At 52.5% G+C, this 21,790-nt stretch overlaps 2 long non-coding RNA genes across 2 annotated transcripts; both read right to left on the bottom strand.

Moving 5' to 3' along the window:
- Positions 1-14,676: 14,676 nt before the first annotated feature.
- LOC148108527 (uncharacterized) lies at positions 14,677-17,913 on the bottom strand. The gene is made up of 4 exons (XR_015727818.1): positions 17,887-17,913; positions 17,178-17,242; positions 16,568-16,592; positions 14,677-14,759 (listed from the first exon to the last, which is right to left on the bottom strand). It is a non-coding gene; the product is annotated as an uncharacterized LOC148108527 (long non-coding RNA).
- A 581-nt stretch (positions 17,914-18,494) lies between these two features.
- LOC148108526 (uncharacterized) lies at positions 18,495-21,099 on the bottom strand. Its single transcript, XR_015727817.1, has 5 exons — positions 21,062-21,099; positions 20,627-20,651; positions 19,946-20,010; positions 19,434-19,464; positions 18,495-18,575 (listed from the first exon to the last, which is right to left on the bottom strand). It is a non-coding gene; the product is annotated as an uncharacterized LOC148108526 (long non-coding RNA).
- Positions 21,100-21,790: the final 691 nt, after the last annotated feature.

Below are 21,790 nucleotides of genomic sequence, written 5' to 3'. Positions count from 1 at the left end.
TGCTCACGGAACCCCACTGCTCAGCAGCCACTGCCCTCCCTCCCCGGGGTGACCCCTTCCTGGTTCGGGATGAAGCGGGGCCTCTCTGTGGGAGCCGATGTCTGCGGGTCCAAAGGCGGCAGCTATGGAAGATGCCCGTGTCTGCACGCCTGCCTGGGTCCCAGCTGGCTCACCATCCTGCAGCATGGTCACCTCGTCCATCTCCGCACTGAAGTCACTGTCCCCGATGTCATTGGTGGCTTTCAGGATCAGCTTGTAGGAAGTAAAGGGCCTCAGCCTGAAACACAGAAGAGCCACGAGGGCCTGAGCCCCTCGCCTTTGTCCTTCTCCCAGCTCTGGCCACAGGGGAGCGGGCAGCCAGGAGGAAGAGGCACTCAGTGACCACGGAATCTGTCCTGCCCAGGGAGGGGCCCTCAGGCAGCCGGCGCTGTCCTCACAGCCTGCCCCCAGGAACAGAGGGCTTTCTGGGTGGAGGGGAGTGGGGAACGTCCAGGCAGGCCCAGGCTGGCGGTTTTACTCGGGGCCCCTCCTGTCATTAGAGCTTCTCCTGCAAAGCAAATCACCGCTCTGTGAGGGATGCGAGAATTTCTCAGGAGGAGCTGATTACCGCAGCCCTCCCAGGATTCAGAGCCAGAAAAGAGGGCCCGCCTAACCACTTCCTTGCTCACCCAGAAGTGCCCCTTCATGGGGGTCTGCCCTGGCCAGGCCCACCTGGCTCCAAAGACCATCTCTGCCTGCCCCTCGTTTCTGCACTTGTCCGGCCGGCAAGAGCGCCACGCCTGGACAGGCAGTGCCCGGGTTCACTGCACAGGAGTTCTGTCTACTGGACTTCCTGTGATTCCCATTGCAAGGACGAGAAAATCGAGGCCCAGTCCCATTAAGGCCCTTGCCCCCTACCAGAGGACTGGCCAGAGGCTTGGCCGGGGCTGGAAGAGGATCTTGTGTTGGGGCAACCTCTCCACCGTACCTGAGACAGAGGTAATGCCAGTTGTCCGTGGGGGAAAATGTCCCCGCCTGCCTGCTGATGGGGATTTAAGGGGCACGAATACTCTGGGTGTGTGGCTCGTTGCCACCGCTCAGGCCTTCCTCCTTCCCTCCGTTGAGCAGGTCCGTGTTGATGGTCTCCTGTGCTGAGCTCTGTACCACACACACTCCAGACAGACTTCTAAGCAGAGGACGTTCCAGTCTTCCTTGGGTCACTGGCTGGCCTGCTCCTGTGGCTTTCCTTGCCATTACTTCTGAAGGAGCAGATGAGGAGACCCCCCCCCCACCCCTGCCCCGCTGGCAACAGCTCTGTTTCAGGCGAGGCTCTGCCCCTGTGTCCATCTCCCAGACCAGGAGAGCAGGAGTGGCTCTGGACTCTGCCTGCTTCCTCAGCTACCAGTGGGCAAACCCTCACCGCCTCTATGCTGGGCCTCTGTCCTCCCTCCCAGGCCAACCTGTAAACTTGTGGGTTTCAAACCGAGCACTGTGGAACCCCCGGAGGCTCTGAGGGATCCTCTAGGAGACCAGAGGGTTCCCATGCCCCCCGAGTCAGACAACAGCAGCCCCACTTCCATCTGATTTGCAAATGGGGTCTGGGTAATCCTTTGCCTAGAGGAAGGTTCCTGTGTTTTCAAAGACTGATCTTTGGACACTGGATCAGAAGAATCTTCCTCTAACTGTTTTCATATGCCCTCCTGCCTAAGATGGAAGTACAGTGGTTCTCTGTTGGCCAGCACCTCAAAGGATGCTCTCGTGCCAGCTTGCCCTACTACGGCTGGTCCGCGACTGCAGGTCTGTCTCCTGACCTCTCTGTGCCCCCATTCCACAGCTGGAGAAGGCATGCCAGGTGACCTTGCTTTGGCTCTGGCTGTCCTGGGGGTGCTTCCAAAGTTCCATCCTTAAGAATGCTCTTTGTTCCTGGTTTCTGGGGGAGCTATCCTTTATAAAGTTAAAACAAATTGTTTCCTATCTGTTTCTGGCTTCCTAGGAACTATTTTATCTAATTCTGGTGACAACCACATGGTTTTCTCCTTGGGTTCCTGCCTCAACCACCTGAGGCCCCATATTTGCATTAGCTTCTCCTTCTTAGATTAGACGGTGGCCCAGGGTGGTTGTCAGGAACGTGCACTCTGAAGCCCAACAGCCTACATGCTAACCCCTACATAGCCTTGGGCAGGTCAGTGAGCCAGAAGCATCTCACCTGGGCTGACAGAAGCACTGAGATCATGAGGCGGTCATGCAGCTTCCGTTCAGAAGCAGCACAGGAAAGAGACTCTAGTACCCAAGGTGCACTGACTGCATCCTGGCTGCTCTCCTTATCATCAGGACCCTCTGGCAGCAGCTCAAGTGGCTCCAGGAAGAGGCTGTGCCCTGCACACTGTCCTCTAGGTCCATCCATCCCCTCACCAACCCCACCATGATTTGTAAGTAACTGTTCCCCTCCTGGACGAGTGTCTGCCTTCCCCCACAGGGACAGGGACCGAGGTGGTCTCCTTTACTGCTATGCCCTGAGAACCAAGAACAAGGCCCCGCACCTAGGAGGCGCTTGGTGAGGAAGGCAGGAAGAGAGGAAGGAAGGGGAGGGAGGGAGGAAGGAATGGGGGTAGGACTCAAGAGGGGTGAATGAGAGGACGCTCGTCACCATCAACATGGTGTCTGGCACATGTCAGCATGCCAGAAACGACCCTCGTCCTTGTATTTAGTACTCGTGTTCACTTAGCATGTTACATTGAGGGCATGTGTCAGACGTGTCATTGATCTCTCCATGTTTAGCACTTACTGTTCTCTAACGCTTTGTTTTGGAATCTGAGGCAGGGCCGCCTCCTCCATTCCCACCCCAGCACACAGAGCAGGGGTGCAGTTCACACACTTCAGAGAGCTGGAAGCGTCCCCCAGGGTCTGAGGTCAAGGGGAGGGTTCACGGAGAGCAGGAAGCAGAGTTCCCAGCTTTAGGCCTGTTTCCTGAGCTTGTGTCATTTACAGGACTGTTAACTGTCTCGGGGGCCACAGGGCACACCCAGGGACTGAGCTGCAGGGGCACCCTCTCCTCGGGGTAGGAAGCCCACTAGGTGCCCTACAAATAGACCAAGAGGGACCCAGCAGCAGTGAAGGGAGCTCCATGGGAGGTGACAACAGTCCCAGTATCCCCTCTCCTGGGCCCCAGGCCCTGCAAACTCACCCAGCCCTTCCTCCTCATCCCTGCATAGCCAGTCCTTTAGACCCCTGGTCTACCTCCCAGTCCAGAACTGGCCTCCACCCGCCCCAGGGCTCTTGCCGTGCTCCCCCCTAAGGCAGAGCAGGACTTCAGTGCTGGTGACCTGTGAAGAAAGGCACAAACCATCCTGGACCCTCTTCCTCAACCCCTCTCATTTCCCCCAGTTCTGTTCCCTGTTCACACACCAGGCCCACATCAGGGTCGGCCCAACCAGAATCCAGAGTCTAGTCCTGGCATCCGAGCCTGGGCCAGTCCTCAAACTTCTCTGAGCCTCCCTTTATTCATCTGTGAGAACGGCAGTACCGGTACCCGGCCCTCCCAGGGCTGCCATGACAGTCACAGGACATGACCCCCTCATGGAATAGGCAATTCCTACATGTGACCTCCTCTTTCTTGTCTTCCCAAAGTCCTCCTCTACCCCTGCCCACACTGACCTCATTGTCCCCAGATGCATCTGCCACGCACAGACTCCCTTGGCTTCTTCCCACTCAGCACCCTCTACCTGCCAGCTTTCTGCCATCCACACTCGAAACTGGCTGGATTTAGGTAAATGTTTGAGGTAACACCTTTTCTTAAACTCCAGCTGTCTGGGGAGGGAACAGGTCGGTGGCTCAGGATGCTCACTGTCCAAGCTCACAGGAAGCAAGCACAGTTAGAAACCAAGCTTGTGCTTGACCTGCTGTTCAGCTCCACAGCCAAAGTACTCGGGTGAGGGTGGCACAGAGGCGGCTTCCTGTCCCTGTCCCTGCCATGGAGCTGGAGGTAGAGTCTCATACACAGAAGGAGCTCCCTACATTCATTTGCCCGGTTTAGTTATGAAAATAAAGCCTGAGTCCTGATCATTTTAGAGGCTACCTACCGCTGCCTTTATACCTCATCTATTCAGAACTCGTGATTAGCATCACAAAGATCAAAGAATATTGAACCCATGCAGGATATCCCTGGCCATTTAAATTAACCTGACCTTTCACGTGGCTTTATTTTTTAAAATGGCATGGAAGAAGAAAAAAAAGAACTCCGTGGAGATGGGGCCAGCATCCTGACTTGAACTGAATCCCTCTAGTTTCACACAGTAATCCCCTTCCGGCCCTTCTGGTTGGGTCCATCGTGTCGCCCTGGGGACACGCAGAGGAACAGCAGGACCTGTTATCGGTGGATACACAGCTGTCAGCTGAGCTCACACTGCTGCTGTCCCATCCTAGTAACACCCAGAATGTCTGTGTGGCTCTGGGCCCATGGGCCTTCTCCTCCTCTATGGGACTGCATGTCTGCGGGATGCAGCCCCGATATGTCCCTCAACCCAGAACCTCCCTCCTGCTCCAGACCCACACCCTCTAAATGTGGGGACGGCCACTTGATGTAGATGGCGAAACTTTTTGCTTTGAACTTTGGTTTAAACTTTTATGTTTTCTGGTCATTGGCAGATTTCAAGCAATCGGCAAATGTAAAATGTAAAAAGAACGTCGAGAAAGAGGAGGATAAAGTTGCTCTGAGGCTGTTGAACAGGAGGGAGGCCACACCACGGCCATGTGCAAAGCGCTGCTTTCCTCGAAACTCAGCCCACGGCGTGTGTCCGCTGACGAGTGGAAGAGACCCTGGAGGGGACGGACCACAGCGTCTCCCACACCAAATCAAACTGTCTGCCGGGAAACATGGACCCCTCCTTTCCAATATGACGTCCCCTGCTCACCATTGTCTGTTTGATCTCAGGAAGCTCCGGGACAGAAAAGGCCATTGGAGTTCCTTTTTCTCCTGTCTCTCACATGGCTACCCAAAGGGGTGACTCTCTGTGATGCCCAGTGCTGACCACACCCACGTGTGCATCACGTGGCACCCCAGTCACATGCTTACACCTTGAACCCAGGAGAGGGAGCTCCTTTTCTCTCTAAACTTTGCTGTTGCCACATGTCAGAGGCAGAGACAGAGCCACAGGCCAGCCCCCACTCCTCCCCCACAGCTTGGGGAGAGGGTGCCTGAGGATCAAGGCTGGTACAGGAGCTCCACCACCCCGGCTGCTCCTTTCCCTTGGCTGAGGTTCAGCAGCATGCAGAAGCTGAGCTGGGCAGCCTTGCAAAGGAGGAGGGTCAGGAGGTGCACCCGTGGGTGGTGCTGGGGCTGCAGGCTAATATGACCTTTGCGATCCTCAGCTCTCCTCTGTAGAATGGGGACGATGATCTCCCCCCACTGGGCTATCATGTGGGTTCAATGAGAAATGTGAGATTTCACAGCACAGTGCTCAGAATAGGGGGGGAATCAGTACATGGTGTTCTATCTGAAAGGTGAGAGGAACATTGGCCAGCCTGGGAATGGGGTATAGGCCTCCTCCATCATCCCAATGAGAGGTGCTGGCCAGGGTCCTGGAACCCTCAGAGCAGTTGGGACACGCTCCTTCGTGGCCCCCTCACAACCTGACGTGAGCTTCAGGGAATGTGACCACAGTCAGGGCCAGAGGAGGAGGACAGGAAAGATGCGAGTCCAGCTCCCCAGACAGGTCTGCCCACCAGAAAGACCCAGGGGGCTTCTACAGGGTGGCATGAGCCTGCACAGCCCAGGCCTGCTTGTGGAGACACGAGGCCTGCGGTCACTTCTGAGAACCCTCACCTAGATGGTTAGATAGCCCTGGTCTCCTATGAGCCATCATAAAGGAGAATGCCCTGGTCTCCAACCATAGCGCGCGGGGGGGGGTGCCCTCATCCCCTACTGCAGAGGGAGCTACCTTGGTCCCTCACTGTAGAGGGGGTGCCCTGCTCTCCCACCATAGAGAGGGGGTGCCCCGGTCCTTCACTGCAGAGGGGAGGGTGTCCTGGTCCCTCACTGCAGAGGGGGTGCTCTGGTCCCTCACTGTAGAAGGGGGTGGGAACATGAGGAGGGGCCCCAATGAGGCTGTAGGTGCCAAGAACTTAGCTGTGGTGGTTGGCACCACTCCCCTCTGCCTTTGCTTGGTGGTTCCCTCAGCAGCTGGATAAATGCTGGGTTCTCAAGGTGCAATGGGGATGCCTCTCCCATTTCCCTCCTCAGCCATCACTAATGGATGACAGAACAAGTCTGCCTTGCTGACTAGGACAGAGAGCACAAAGAGAAGGTGCAACTCTCTCAGCCTGTGACACCCCTTCCCCCCACCTCCCCCTCCTCCACATCTGCCTCTCAGGGGATAGGGCACTAGATCCCATACTTCCAGGCTCCCTGGCCCCATCATCTGTGCCTCATCCATCTCTGGGACCTGGGGTATGCACATGACATGCACAGGGCATGCCCAGAGGACAGACCCAGGGCAGAGGCCAGAGCGGCTCCAGGAGGTGGGAGTCCTGGTCCCTGATACAGGGAGTGTGCACTAGGAGAAGAGAGCTCAGCTGTCCGGGTGTGTCTCTGGCCCACACATATTCCCTGCTCTGTTCCCTGGGGAGGGCGTGCCTGGCTCTGGGTACCTTTCAACAGCACAGGCTTTGGCCTTGTGGCGGATGGATGAGGAGTAGGTCTGCTGCTCTCCCCGGGGCAGCTCTCGCACCTGCACAGTGAAGTAGTGGATGGGGGGGGGGCGTCGCTGCCCAGGACCCACTGGAGCCGGAGGCTGTGCGCAGTCACTTCTGCCAGTGACACCAGGAGCTCTCGGGGGGAGGGGGGGCACTGGACGCTCTGCAACCAAAACAGAACAGACCAGGGACACGTGACTGGCTGCTTCTCCAGGAAGGCACCATGTGAGCTCAAGCATGAGGACGCAGGCTGCCCATGAGGGCAGAAAACAGGGAGCTCATTCCCAGTTCCGCAGGCACCTGCGGCTCCCTCACGGCCGACTCTGGACCTGCCCCAGCCTGGACCTCACGGGAGACCCTGGCTTGCTCCCAAAGCGCTGCTCTCTCCTGCCGGAGACAGTCGGACAGACAGGAGGATGAGCCCACACGTGCTCTGTGGCAACCACACGTCCCTACAACATCTCGAAGTTGACACCTGGGCTCTGCTGAGCACATCCAGGCCCCTGTGGACTCTCCCTGTGATCTCAGGCTCAGTGCATCTGTCATGCTGACTCCTTCTTCCTGGAAGCCAACCCGAGCCTGAAACACAGACGGTGTCCCACTCGGCTCCTCCGGGGTGTGTCACCTCCACTCTGTCCCCACAGTGCTGGCGACTGGGAGTGCAGAGCGCAGGGAGCGGGGACCTGGCTCCCGAGCGTGAATTGTTCCCAGCATGCATCTCTCCATCCCATCAATTGCAGCAGAGGAACCCCACAGAGGAAGGAATAATTGATTAATTGTTTATCATGAAGATGATTGATCCTGTTGAGAATGTATGGTGGGTAATGAAGCAGTGATGATCGCCGACCCTGAGGTGATGGCGGGAGGAGCCCTTCCACCTGCCTGTGGTCGGCACTCCTCTGGGAGCACACACTTGGGCTGTCGGGGTCCTCCTCCCTCAAAGCAAGAGCCCTGCATCCCCTCACCAGCCACAAGGACCACCCTCCTGGGCATACTGGCAATTCGTGAAGCTCTGCTGGGGGCGTCTGCAGGCCCTGGTAGACATCCCCTAAGCTCTATGGGCCCAAGGCAGGTGGTGCAGGTGGTTGGCATGTGGGCTGAGGTGTGGGCATGCATCCCCCAGCCCCAGCAGCAGCAGCCCCGCTGTGGACCAGGGTGCCTCCTGGAGGGCACTCCTGATAATGCTTCCATCTGGATTTAAGTCACGTCACACCTTTAGCAAACCTGGCTTTCCCTGTGCCTTAGAAAGTGCTGAATTTCCCTACGGGGCTGCATCAACTCTGAGGAAGATGGCAAGAGCCTTTGGGAGAGGCACTCAGGGCCCTGAACATGCCCCGGACAAGAGGGAGCCTGAGGACCTGGCCCAAAGCTGCAGGAGGGGTTCTCCTGGTGCCTGTCCCCAGTCTCGCCAACCCCACCCCTGTGCTGGCAGCTGCAGGTCAGACAGTGCTATGTGCCAAAAGCCAGGGGCCAACTATGCATGGCTGTCTCTCCACTCACCTCAAGCTTTGGCGTCTCCAGTGACTTCAAGGTTTCCTTCCTCCAGTTAGCAGTAGAGGTAACCTTTGTCAGAGAAGGGGCTGTGCATTTGTCTTCATCCTTGGGGGACTGAGGCTCGGCGGTTGAGGTTGGGGGACTCACAGCAGGCTATGGCCTTCCCCTGGAATGTGTGGAGCCCTGGAAGCTCCGAAGCCACAGATGGGGGACACCAGCGTCCCCCCGTTGGCCATCGCAAGGGTCAGCCGTGTGCCTGGGCTGAGAAGCCCTGTCCTGAGCAGCTGGGTCTTCTAGCCGGGGCGGCCTCCGAGCAGGTGCCAGAGCTCAGTGGGCCCTTCCACCTTGTGGGGCATCAGCTTCCCCGGCTGCTCAGCCTGCTTGTGAGGGAATTTGAGAGAGCAGCGAGTCACAGTGCCTGGAAGGTGGCCAGAGCGTGGCACGGGCTCAGTGCACGCTAGGCTCCTTTGCCTTCTACCTTTTATAGGTTTCAGATCGGCCCTTGGGATGGTTTTCCAAGCACTCTGGGCTCAATTCATGCCTCCCTAAGACTGTCTAGATCTTCTTCTAGAGTGATCCCGCAGGCCACGGGGTCACCGGCTCACATTCTGAGTGCAGCCATGGCACCAGCTCTGTCCCTGGAGTTCTGTGGACCATGCTGGCCCTCAGGCTTCCCAAGAGGCCACCAGGTGAGTGCAGGGAACAGAGAGGGGAAGGGCCTTGCCTAAGGTCACACAGCTCCAGAGCCTGATGCTTGGGGACACCCAGAGCCCACCCGTTTACTCTGTGTGCAAGCACCTTCCTGTCATCCTCTTCCCGGAGACCTCTGGGTCTGGTCCTGATCTCCCAACCTGGAGTTGGGGCGGCCCTGGGGAGGGAGTCTGCTGAGGCAGATTCCAGAGTGAGGCTGGAGGGCATGTCAGGCACTCGCTGAGATGGGAACCCACAGCAGATTTCTGTAGGTGGAGGAGACTGAGTGTCTGTGGAGTGTGTCCACGTCACGGCCTCACAGCTGTGTCCCCGGCAAATGACTGAATCGGTCTGGGCCCCACTTCTGTAGAACTGGGGCTCACAGCACTTTGTTCCCCAGGCCTTTGTGAGGATAAACCAAGACAATGTACAATAAGCATCTCACCAGTGCTTGGAACGGAAGCAGCATCCATGGAGACAGATCTCCTTATGACTGCTGGGTAGAAAACTTGTTTATTGAGCCCTTGCTGAGCTGGGCACCTATTTGACCATCAGCGATCAATTGTCTGGCTTCAGGGAGCTGCGCTCCAACAGGATGACTCAGAGCCACCCTGGGCCAGTTACACAACCTCGCTGAGCTGCGTCTCTAGCTTTAAACCTGGGACATTCCTGTCTTTCTGGTAAATGTCGGGCTGTGCAGACACGCAACAGTGCAGGGCCTGACCCAGGAAGCCGTAGACCCAGCAAGTTCACGGCTCCCATTTAGGCCCAGCTCTCCTCCCCACAGCACCACAACAGTGGACTTGGGCCCCGGGGTCGTACGTCTCTTCTCAGTGGTGATGACAGTGGCCACCAGCGGCAGCCCCTAGTGGTGTTTCGTCTTGGCCAAAAGCCTGAAGATGTATGCCGACTCCAGGGCCAGCTTGGCTGCTGTGAACTGCCTCACTGTGGTCCCCACCTCCACCGTCGTGAACGTGCTGGGACTGTTGCTGTCCAGGCGGTAGGGGATCTGGTACCCTGTGGACAGGGCAGAAGGACCACACATTGGTCACGTCACCCCCCTCGGACCCCGCATTCCCGCCACCCTGCCACCACCACTCTGCTTTCTTTCCCCGACATTCTTCCTCCTCTGCCAGCATCTGAGAGGGAGGGCACAGCCGTGGTGATGGATGGAGACTCTGAGTGCTGGGCCCCCATGACCCTCGTTCCCCTTCATCCTTCCCACCACCAAGATGTGGACACAGTTTCATCTTCCCCAGGGCTGTTGGAGCTGAGAGAACATGGCAGGAACCAACCAGTGTTCCTGAGGGGCAGGTCCAGTGCTCCCTGCTTTTTCTCTTCCTCCTCACCCCTCCTGCCACCACCCCCCATCCTCCCAGGGCCAAGGGCAGTGCCTCCTCCTAGAATGTTCCTTCAAGTGCACCCTTCTCCCACGGTTACATGTCTTTCCCCTCAGTCATCCTCCCCATCTGTCCACAGATCCCAGCTTTGGGAATGGGAGCTGGTGCCAGCTCAGCACTGTCCCCTGCTGTCGGCCCCTCCTCTGCGCCCACCCCCAGGAAACCCCAGCGTGGCCCCCATCCTGGGGGTTCCCCTGCAAATAATACCCCCCTGCCAAGGAAGCAGTGGGGTGCATGTTATCAGTTCTGGGGGGCTTCTGCAGCTCTGAATAGCTCCTGAAGTTCCTTGGTTTTCAAGGGATTGCAGTTGATGAGATGTTATGAATGATCAAGCCTCCCAACCAGGCTGCACCAGACCGCCTCCATGCACGTCTGAAGAGGCAATGCCAACTGTCAGACCCAGCCCGGGACCCAGCTGTGCTCCTGCCCTGATTAAAACCAGAGCAGGTGGGGTGCGGTGGCATCCACAAACACAGAAGACAGCCAACCTACTCATTGACAGATGATGTGGGCCTCAAAATCGGGAAATCGTGGGGTCCAGAGAGAACTTGTGTTTACTCAATAGATGTGTGCCCCACGAACCCAGAAAGCTCTGGATCAGCAGAGGGGCTTCTTGGGTCTGTGACAGCAAGGGTAGAGTGGTGACAATGGTTACTGTCCCCCTGGACTGTGCTCAGTCAGCCTCCAGGCCTCCCGGGTCCCTTTCTGCAGCCACCTATCACAGTCAGTCCCTCCCAAATGTCCCCTGGGGGACACACTGCCCCTCCTGAGGACCATGGCTCCACAGTCGGACCCGCAGCAGCTTGCCTCCCCTGGGCCTCTCTGCTCTGCACTCTCCTCCCTTCTGTTCATCACCAACAGGCAGGAGCCTGTTTGGGTCCATCCAGCCAACTCCTGCTGGACCTGCCATCCCAGACCCGACCTAGGAAAAATTCCTCAGCCCCTCAAACTGTGAGGAGTGCCCTCCACTCTCTGTTCTGCTCACCACCTGCTTGTTCACAGGCCACATGCCTTGATGAGACCCTGGACTCCCTGGAGACCTGGAAGGCATCCGTCTTGGCCTCCCCGCAAAGTCTTTGGAGTGGCAGGGTTTCAGGGCCCTGAAGTGGAATCATGCAATATTGGTCTTTCTCTCTGTGCTTTATCTCACAGAGCATAATATGTTTTCAAGGTCCTTCCATGTTTGGGCATATTTCAAAATTGAATTCCTTTATAGACCTCCAGTTAATAAAAGTGTATCAATATTGTTTTGCTAATTATAACAAATGCACCACATCCATATAAGATGTTATTAGTGGAGGAATTGGGGTTGGGGGGCGTGGGTTATGGAAACTTTCTATATTATCTGTTCAACTCTTAGATTTGTCTAAACCTCCTGTTGTCAATAATGCCTATTAATTTTTTAAAATCCAAGAACACTCTTTCAGGGAGTGATCTGTCTCAGCCAATATTGGTTCAAACATCAGCTAAAGGTCTGTACGTTAGCTAAAGATGTTGTTTACTGGTAAAGGTGAGCCCATTCTTGAGTTAGAAATGCATGTTGACTGCTGGAGTTACAGCGATACTGAATGACTTGATCATTTGCCTTTGCATACAGAAGAGAAGAATGTGGCTTCACATTTTGATGATTTTCTCTTACATATGGGTCACTGAATAAAGTAGCATCATTCTTCTTGAATGAACCTAATGAGTCCATTCCCACAGTACCTTCAACTGGGTCATTGGTAGGGTGCCCCCTGTTGTTTGGCCAGAGGCAGAGTTTTCAGAATCACTGCTTGGGGTCAGGTGATACTCTTGACTTCAGGCAGGAGCCACGAGCACCTGAGAAAGTTACGTACACCCCTCTGTGTCTCATGCCTGTTCTGAGATGTTGAAATGTGACTGTGGCCTACTTATTAGAATTATGTTATAAGGCTAAAAGTAATTAAACACAAGGAAAGCCTTAAGAAAAATAAAATAAATGACTGGTGTTTCATAATCTCCCTAAGTGTTCAATCACTGAGCGACTGCAAGAATAAGGTAGACACTTGGTGGTGGTGGAATCCAGAGAGGGAACGTGGATGGCTCCACAGCAAGAGAGGATGGACACTCACTCTTAGCTTTACATGGGGAGGATGCTTTACTGCTCGTGGACAATACCTGTTACCATCTCCTGTAATCCTCAGGTCAGCCCTATTGAGGTGGGTGGGGGCAGAGCAGGGGCTGTAAGCCATATTCTAGTGGGAGGCACTGAAACGTAGAGAGATTAAGTGACATGCCAAGAGTTACCAGTCACTTTTGCCAACATTAGAGATAGGTTTCTTACAGGCTTTTTCTATTTATGCACTTCCCACCAAAGGGAACACTGTTCTAATTTGGGGCATACGTAGTAATTCCTCCAAGTCGTGTGCCTGAATCATCAAAAGTGGCCTCGGTTTGGAGTTGACACAGGAGTTGGAATTTCCAACCTTGGTGATTCATTTCATTTGATGAAATCGGAAGTTCCCAGAGGGACTTGCCATGGGGGGCGTCCGCGGATGGATGGCACATCCAGCAGTCAGAGACCCAGGAGTGACATCAGGGATGTTCTGACCTATCAAGGGTAATAATTAGTAGAATGATTAGAATAAGAAAATGGGTAAAATAAGTAAAGGAGTCATTCTGGGTGAATGGCAACAACGGTTTATGGAAAATGAGAAGAATTATTTTAACTGAGCAGATACAAAACAGAAAAAGAATCAAATGGGAGTCTTGACCCAGTATCTTGTGTGGAAACTGCCCACTAGCCATCACAATTTGCCTGTTCTGAAAATCTTGGGGCAACTGCCTGCTTCTGAAGACTGGCTATTTCCAGAGGATCTCTGAGAAGCCTCAGTTTGAGTAGCCCTCTAATTGTGTGAAATTCTGATTTTTTAAATTATTTTATTTATTTTAGTGGAGACATATGAAGTCAAGGGTGACCTCCCAGGAGTTACACTGCTTTGTTTTTAAACAGTACCTGAAGGGGTCCCTTCAGGGGATGTGTAAGGGCAGTTTTTCTCTGATGTCTCTTCCTGAGGTTGAAGATCATGAAGAGGCTTCTAGGAAGATTTCAGGAATAGAGGCCTGAAGCTGTTGGTGAAAAACTTGGGCACTATTACAAGAGCTCTTTGCAATATGCGGCCATGTCTGCACGTAGTAGGGTAGTGCAATCTAGTCTGGGTAGTGAAATTCCTAGAGATAAGGTACTTCCAGCTACTCACTTAGTGGGAGAGCCCATGTGTTCCCAAGGGAATGGACTGGAGAGCCATCATCACTAATGTGTATTTGCACCCAGGGAGCTCACAGGTTTCTGAAAGTTTTGCTACTTTAAATGGAAGGATGAAAATCTTTTGCCCACTTGAAACAGTTTATGTCTTAAATAATGAACTGTGTCCCAGAAAAATTGTAATTTCTTGTGAAACTCTATATTTCTTTTTGGCCAAGGTTGAGAGCAAGTAAAGAGAACCCTTTTTAGAGGCTTTTTTGTTCTCTGGACAAAGTCGGAGATCATTCACACGTTGTATAAGAACTGAATTACAAGGGAAACTTAGATTTCCTTTTTCAGTCTTGATTGAGCACATGGGAAAAGGAGAGGGGCCTTCAGTGAACTCCTGGGCCATGACTGTCCAGGTATGCCACTGTTCTGTCCAGGAGAGAACAAAAAGGATATACCCTTCTGGTCTCTTAGTGAAACAACTTTGGATTCAGAATTTCTTTTGGAGGTCTCAACATAGCATCCAAAATGTGCTGCCCATTGGGCTTCCTCCTTTCCGATGATGCTTCTCAAATGAATGATTTTGCTCCAATAAGGTTGTCTAGAGTTGGCCCTGAAAAGCCAAATCATCGTTGGTGAAGTCGTGGGGAACAAGAATTTGGATTGTGATGAATGTACACATGAGCATCAGACATTTTTTTTCTGGAAGAGGAGAGGGGTTAGGTTTAGAGGATTCCCAAGAGAGCTGGTGAGAGTTGGTAGAAATAGAACATTTGTGCATCTCGTGCCTTGAGCCCCAAAAATGACAGGGCTGAAGAGAGGGTTGATAGATTTGAAGATCCAAGAACATCAAGTGCCTGGAGGAGCCCAGGCCCTGGAGGAGGAGGATCATAACAAGCAGGAAAGAGGAACTTGGCCAAAGCTACAAAAAGGACCTTGTCAATAAGAGAGAGGAGAGGGGTGCCTGGGTGGCAAAGGCGGTTAAGCATGTGACTCCTGATTTCGGCTCAGGTCATGATCTCTGGGTCCTGGGGTCAAGTCCCATGTCAGGCTCTGCCCTCAGTGGGGATTCTGCTTTGGGGTCTCCCTCTCTCTTCCTCTGTCCCTCCCCCACTCGTGCCATCTCAGTCTCTCCCAACATAAAATAAATAAATCTTTACCAAAAAAAAAAAGAGTATAAAAATGAAAGAGGAAATAAATGACATGCGGATGGTGGATCTATGTGTCCGCGTCTTCCCAACCTGCAAAGTCGTCTTCCTTACGGATGACAGTGGGCATTGTCATGGCCTGGTCTTGGGAAAGGAAAGGGGACAATCAGGGTGAAGTGAGGACTCAGGCCACTGCCCCCGGGATTATGTCCCCGACCCCAAAACTCAATGCTGCCCTCAGCTCCGCAGTCCCCCCACCTCACCACCCATGGGGCCGTGATCCCTTTACCTCACTGATGAGAAAGGCGTCCAGGGTCTCTGGGCCCTTCCCAGCCCTCAGATTTCATAACTGGGACCAGGAAGCAGTGCCTGTCAGCCCATTCTTTCAAGAGGCAGCCACGGTGGTGCCCATGACTTTCTGTCCCCATGATTTCCTACCTTCCTCTGCTCCCTCCTGCTACCCTCCCTCCTCTCTCCCTGAATCATTAATTCCTTATTTCCCTTCTCCTGTCACCTCCAACAACCAGACTGTTCTCTGCAATGGAAACAGTGGAGGAACGATCATGGGTTTACTGACACGCTCCCTAGTCAATCAGTTGATCAATAAGCCAATGCAGCTAACAGGGAGGCGGCTGCCACGGGCCTGGGGTGATGCTGGGCCATGAGAGTGACCATCAACTGGGCAATCAAGTGACTGCCCCATGCCTGGGCTCATCTTGGGCACTTGAGACACACTTCCTATTGATGACAACCCGTAAGTGTCCTAGCCCAGAGAGGAGATGAATGTGACAGTAGAGGTAATGGTACTTGTCCGAATTCCCCTACTCTGTCAGTGGGGGGACGGGCATTCTCCAGCTGGTGTGGCCACATAAACACCAGTACCTGCAGTGTTCACCAAAGACCCTGAGACCTGGAAGGACTAGGGGAGGCCCCGAGCAGATGGATGGAAGGTCCGAGGGTGGGCCGTGACCACGATGTGGGGACCAGGCCCGTCGCTGTCAGTGGAATCTGACAGGAGCAAAGATCCTGGCCCCGCTTCCCAGAGCCTCTGTCCTGGGCCCAGTCAGTCCCAGGAGACCAGCTCAGAGGGACCGTGAGAGCCAGTGTGTGCTGCCAGCCCAGCAGCCTTCACACAGGCCTCTAGAATTCCCGTCAGCCAGGGAGGGTCTCCGGGCAGCTGCATATGAGCCTCTCTCCCATGGAGCCAAGTGCAGGTCTTGCACTGCTCCCAGTATAAGGGATGTGGTGAGGGGAAGAGAGAAATGTGCTCCAGGATGTGCCTCTCACCTCACCTCAGCAGCAGAATGCCTCGGGGAGTATTGCTCACTATGAATGGGGTTAGAGCATATGGAGGCATTTGGTTCCCAGGCATGAGCTGAGGGCCACCACTTGGCCTCCCGCGGTCATAGGGCTATAATGTGTGCGCTGTGTTGAGATTTCTTTATCTCGTCTTTTCGTTTCATTTCTTTTCTGTTAATTTCTTTTCTTTTCTTTCTTTCTTTCTTTCTTTCTTTCTTTCTTTCTTTCTTTCTTTCTTTTTTTTTTTTTTTTTAGAATGTGGACAATGGGCATTGTGCAGTGGCAGTGGGATACACCTCCTGGAGCAATATGCAATCTCTCTCTCGCTCTTTCCATCTCTCTCTCTCCCTCTCTGCATCTCTCTTTCTGTGTCTGACTCTCCCTGTCTCCCACACAAAAATACAATCATATCACATAGAGCCACAAAAGACACCTCAACACCAAGCCTCACGCACACACACCCACACCACACACAGGGAATACAATGGCTTCCTAGGACTGTAGACACATGGACACACTTTTTCACCTGGGAAATCTCCTGTCCACCACACCCCCACAACCCAATCAGGTCGGCTCACCAGACTGAGGATTGCAAGGATGCCCCACCTGCATTAACATTTGTCTCAGGAAGAGGCTGATTCCAGAATACGTACCGCATTCACCGGATGCTCCTGTCCCCTGAAGGTACAGAAAAGAGGACACCGTGAGGCCCAGGTCATGCTACACATGTCTGTGTGAGCTTTATTTCCCTCAATGACTTTAGGAACCCAGATGGAACACAGTGGTTGAGTCCAACGACCCCAAAGTAAGTGAACTGGATGCCTTAGGAAGTTGTTTTTCCTGGGGGACATGTCTGTCCAGTCCATTCAGGACGGTGACTACAAAATGCTTCATCCAAGCAGGAGAAAGTGTTACTGAGGGACAGGATCCTACCACAGCGTTTAGAACCACGTTTGGTGTCGCAATGCTAAATGTCCTCTCGAATCAGCTAATGATTGGCAGAGACAACCACTCAACACTCTCCCCACCAGGGAAATTACATATGTAGAATCTCAAAAGTATATATAGCTTTTTACATAAAATCTGTATATAAAAATATTTTCATTTCCATATACAAGCAGTTGACATTAGGAAAATGATTTTTGTTTTAGTATTATGTTCAATTCGCCTCACAGAGCATATTGTCTGAATTTCATCTGAATTTGATTGGAAAGAAACCAAGAAAGCAACATCTGTTCCTCGGACAAAGAACTTCTAGCTCACCATGGCGAGAGGTGTGCCTCTGGCGCTGTCTCCTTTGATGGGATCCATGTCTTCCTCCAAGGCATCTAGGACACAGAGTACCCGTCAGCACATTCCTCTTGTTGCTCAAGAATATTCATGGAATGTTGCTGGATATGCACACGAGGCTGGGGTGTATGGAGCCAGCTGGTTTCCAAGCATGGACTGAAGAGCCCCTGCTGGGCCACTCACTGCAGTAAGGCTCTGAAGTGCGCAGTGTGATAACATGGCTTTGGAGAAGGATGACATCATGCAGTATCTGTCTGACATATCTCCTGGAGAAACACCTTTCTCTCTCTCTCTCCCCCTCTCTGTCTCTCTCTCTTTCTCGGTCATCTCTCTCTTTCTCTGTCTTTGTCTCTCTGTCTATGTCTCTCTGTCTTTCTATCTGTCTTTGTCCCTCTCTCTCTCTCTCACACACACACACACTCACAATCAAACCACAAAGAGCCACAAAAGACACCCCAACACCAAGCCTCACGCACACACACCCACACCACACACAGGGAATACAATGGCTTCCTAGGACTGTAGACACATGGACACACTTTTTCACCTGGGAAATCTCCTGTCCACCATACCCCCACAACCCAATCAGGTCGGCTCGCCAGACTGAGCATTGCAAGGATGCCCCACCTGCATTAACATCTAGAGTTTTGTCTCAGGAAGAGGCTGATTCCAAAGTACGTACCGCATTCACCGGATGCTCCTGTCACCTGCAGGGACAGAAAAGAGGACACCGTGAGGCTCAGGTCATGCTACACACTGTCTGTGTGAGCTTTATTTCCCTCAATGACTTTAGGAACCCAGATGGAACACAGTGGTTGAGTCCAATGACCCCAAAGTAAGTGAACTGGATGCCTTAGGAAGTTGTTTTTCCTGGGGGACATGTCTGTTCAGTCCATTCAGGACGGTGACTACAAAATGCTTCATCCAAGCAGGAGAAAGTGTTACTGAGGGACAGGATCCTACCACAGCGTTTAGAACCACGTTTGGTGTCGCCAATGCTAAATGTCCTCTCAATCAGCTAACGGTTGGCAGAGACAACCACTCAATGCTCTCCCCACCAGGGAAATTACATATGTAGAATCTCAAAAGTATATATAGCTTTTTACATAAAATCTGTATATAAAAATAATTTCATTTCCATATACAAACAGTTGAGATTAGGAAAACGATTTTTGTTTTAGTATTATGTTCAATTCGCCAACACAGAGTATACTGTCTGAATTTCATCTGAATTTGATTGGAAAGAAACCCAGAAAGCAACATCTGTTCCTTGGGGATAGACAGGCGAGCTCACCTTGGCAAGAGGCAGGCCCTCCTCCTCTGTGATCCTCTGTAAAAGCCATGACCAGACAGCGCCATCATCAGTCACATCTAGAAGGACACAGAGTACCTGTCAGCGTATTGGTGGTGCTGCTCAAGAAAGATGCGGGGAGAGGCGCCTGGGTGGCTCAGTCGGTGAACCATCTGCCTTCAGCTCAAGTCAGGACCGCAGGGTCCTGGGATCGAGTCCCGGATGGGGCTTCCTGCTCAGCAAGGGTCTGCTTTTCTCTCTCCCTCTGCCCCTCTCACCTGTTTGTGCTCTCACTCACTCTCTCTCAAATAAATAAAATCTTAAAAAAAAAAGAATGCTTCGAGGTGTATTGCTCTCTATGAATGGGGTTAGAGCATATGGAGGCGTTTGGTTCCCAGGCATGAGCTGAATGCCCCGCTGGGTCTCCCGCAGTAATAGGGCTATAATGTGTGCGCTGTGATGAGATTTCTTTATCTCGCCTTGTCTTTTCTTCTCTTTCTTTCTTTTTTTTTTTTTTTTTTTTTGAGAATGTGGACAATGGGAATTGTGCAGTGGCAGTGGGATACACCTCCTGGAGACATATGCAATCTCTCTCTCACTCTTTCCATCTCTCCCTCTCCCTCTGTGCATCTCTCTGTCTGTGTCCATGTCTCCCTGTCTCCCACACAATCACACACTCACAATCACACCACATAGAGCCACAAAAGACACCCCAACCCCAAGCCTCATGCACACACACCCACACCACACACAGGGAATACAATGGCTTCCTAGGACTATAGACACATGGACACACTTTTTCACCTGGGAAATCTCCTGTCCACCACACCCCCACAACCCAATCAGGGTGGCTCGCCAGACGGAGGATTGCAAAGATGCCCCACCTGCATTAACATCTAGAGTTTTATCTAAGAAGAGACTGATACCAGAATACGTACCGCTCTCGCTGGTGGTGGTTGATGGTGTCACCTGCAGGGACAGAAAAGAGGACACCGTGAGGCTCAGGTCATGCTACACACTGTCTGTCTGCATGAGCTTTATTTCCCTCTATGACTTTAGGAACCCAGATGGAACACAGTGGTTGAGTCCAATGACCCCAAAGTAAGTGAACTGGATGCCTTAGGAAGTTGTTTTTCCTGGGGGACATGTCTGTCCAGTCCATTCAGGACGGTGACTACAAAATGCTTCATCCAAGCAGGAGAAAGTGTTACTGAGGGACAGGATCCTACCACAGCGTTTAGAACCATGTTTGGTGTTGCCAATGCTAAATGTCCTCTCAATCAGCTAACGGTTGGCAGAGACAACCACTCCATGCTCTCCCAAAAAGGAAAATTGTATGAGATCTATATGTATAATCTCAAATATACATTGTCTGATTTTCATCTGAATTTGATTGGAAAGAAACCAAGAAAGCAACATCTGTCCCTCGGACAAAGAACTTCTAGCTCACCATGGCGAGAGGTGTGCCTCCGGCGCTGTCTCCTTTGATGGGATCCATGTCTTCCTCCAAGGCATCTAGGACACAGAGTACCCGTCAGAACATTCCTCTTGTTGCTCAAGAATATTCATGGAATGTTGCTGGATATGGACACGAGGCTGGGGTGTAAGGAGCCAGCTGGTTTCCAAGCATGAACTGAAGAGCCCCTGCTGGGCCACCCACTGCAGTAAGGCTCTAAAGTGCGCAGTGTGATAACATGGCTTTGGAGAAGGGTGACATCATGCAGTATCTGTCTGACATATCTCCTGGAGAAACACCTTTCTCTCTCTCTCTCTATGTTTCTGTCTTCTCTCTCTTTGTCTCTGTCTTTGTCACTCTTTCTCTTGCTCTCTCTCTCACACACACACACACACACACACACTCACAATCACACTACACAAGACACCTAACCCCCAAGCCTCATGCACACACACCCACACCACCCAGGGGGAATGCATTGGTTTCCTAGGACTGGAGACACATGCACATAGTTTCTCACCTGGAGTCTGCTTTTCCCCACACTCCCAAGCCTCAGTCCTACCAGGAACCTGGAATAAGATGGCTCTCCAGACTGAGGACAGTGAGGACATCCCCCCAACCTGCCTTACCATCTAGAGTTTTTCTTCAGCAAGGGACTGATTCCAGAATAAGTACCACCTCCACATGGTTCTGGGGCCACCTGCATTTACAGAAAAGAACACACCCTGAGAGTCAGGTCATATGCATACTGTGTCATCACTGGTTCTCTTGGTGACTATTGAAAACCAAATGAGAAACAGCAGGAAAGACAAAGGCCCGGAAAGGAAGCACAGTGTGCACCCGTGGAAAAGGCATGAGCTTTTCCTGGGGGATGAATCTTTTAAATTCCCTGAAGCACAATTACAAAACTCTTAATTCAGGGAGGAAAAACCGCTTCTGAGTAAAAGGTCCCCTACCACACAGTTTACAACCTCCCCTCCCAACACCCCAAGAAAATGGTACCTCACGTCTAAAAACTACACTGTCATGTTTTCATAGCTGAACTCACTTCAAAAAGACGAAACTCAAGTAAGAAACATTTCTTTCTCAGGCAAAGACAGCCAAGCTTACCCTCGATGTGTTGGGCCATGGTGCTTTCTTGCCAAGGTCCTCTTTGGTAGACTCTGAAAGGACACAGAGTAAGTGTCAGTCCATTGTTGGTCCTACTCGGGAATTACTCTGTGATCACTGTTGATATGGACACGGGACAAGACTGTATGGGAGTGACTGGTTAAGAAGCATGGGCTGAGCTGCTGCTGGGCCATTCTCCTTGGTGGGTGAGGAAAAGCAAACAAGAGGATGAGAAAACGAAGGAGAAACAGACCTTTGACTTTCTAGCTTAAGGCAACCTGGTCGATGTGAGTCAGTTAGTCTACAAAGAGGTCGCCTGGTTGCACACTGTGGTGTCGTGAGGGAGCGCCACCCCTCCCTCTGCCCATAGCGAAGTCTCTCTATTTGTTCTGCCAGGACGAAGCTCCTCCAACTGGCCATCCGAATGGGAGACAGACTAGAGGACACAGAGTACCTTCCCGCCACGGTGCTCTATCTCATGAATGACTCAGAGAGCTCTGCTTGACTTGAACGACAGAACAGTGGAGATGGATGTGGTTGGTTAAACAGCATGCAGTTGCCAATGGCAAGATTTGATTCCTTCTGATGGTTGAGTAATTTACAGTGTATCTATATTACAAACTGAGGGCTGCAGAAGGGGGGGGTTGGTGAGGGATGTGGTTGGTTTAACAGCATGCACTTGCCAATGACAAGATTTGAGTCCTTCAACAGTTGAGTAATATTCCCATA

The sequence above is a fragment of the Ursus americanus genome, chromosome 19 (assembly GCF_024610735.1).
Source record: "Ursus americanus isolate L20-20 chromosome 19, mUrsAme1.1.p, whole genome shotgun sequence".
Lineage (NCBI taxonomy): Eukaryota > Metazoa > Chordata > Mammalia > Carnivora > Ursidae > Ursus > Ursus americanus.
Note: the sequence above shows the minus strand (reverse complement) of the source record. Positions and strands in the feature narration are given on the sequence as shown.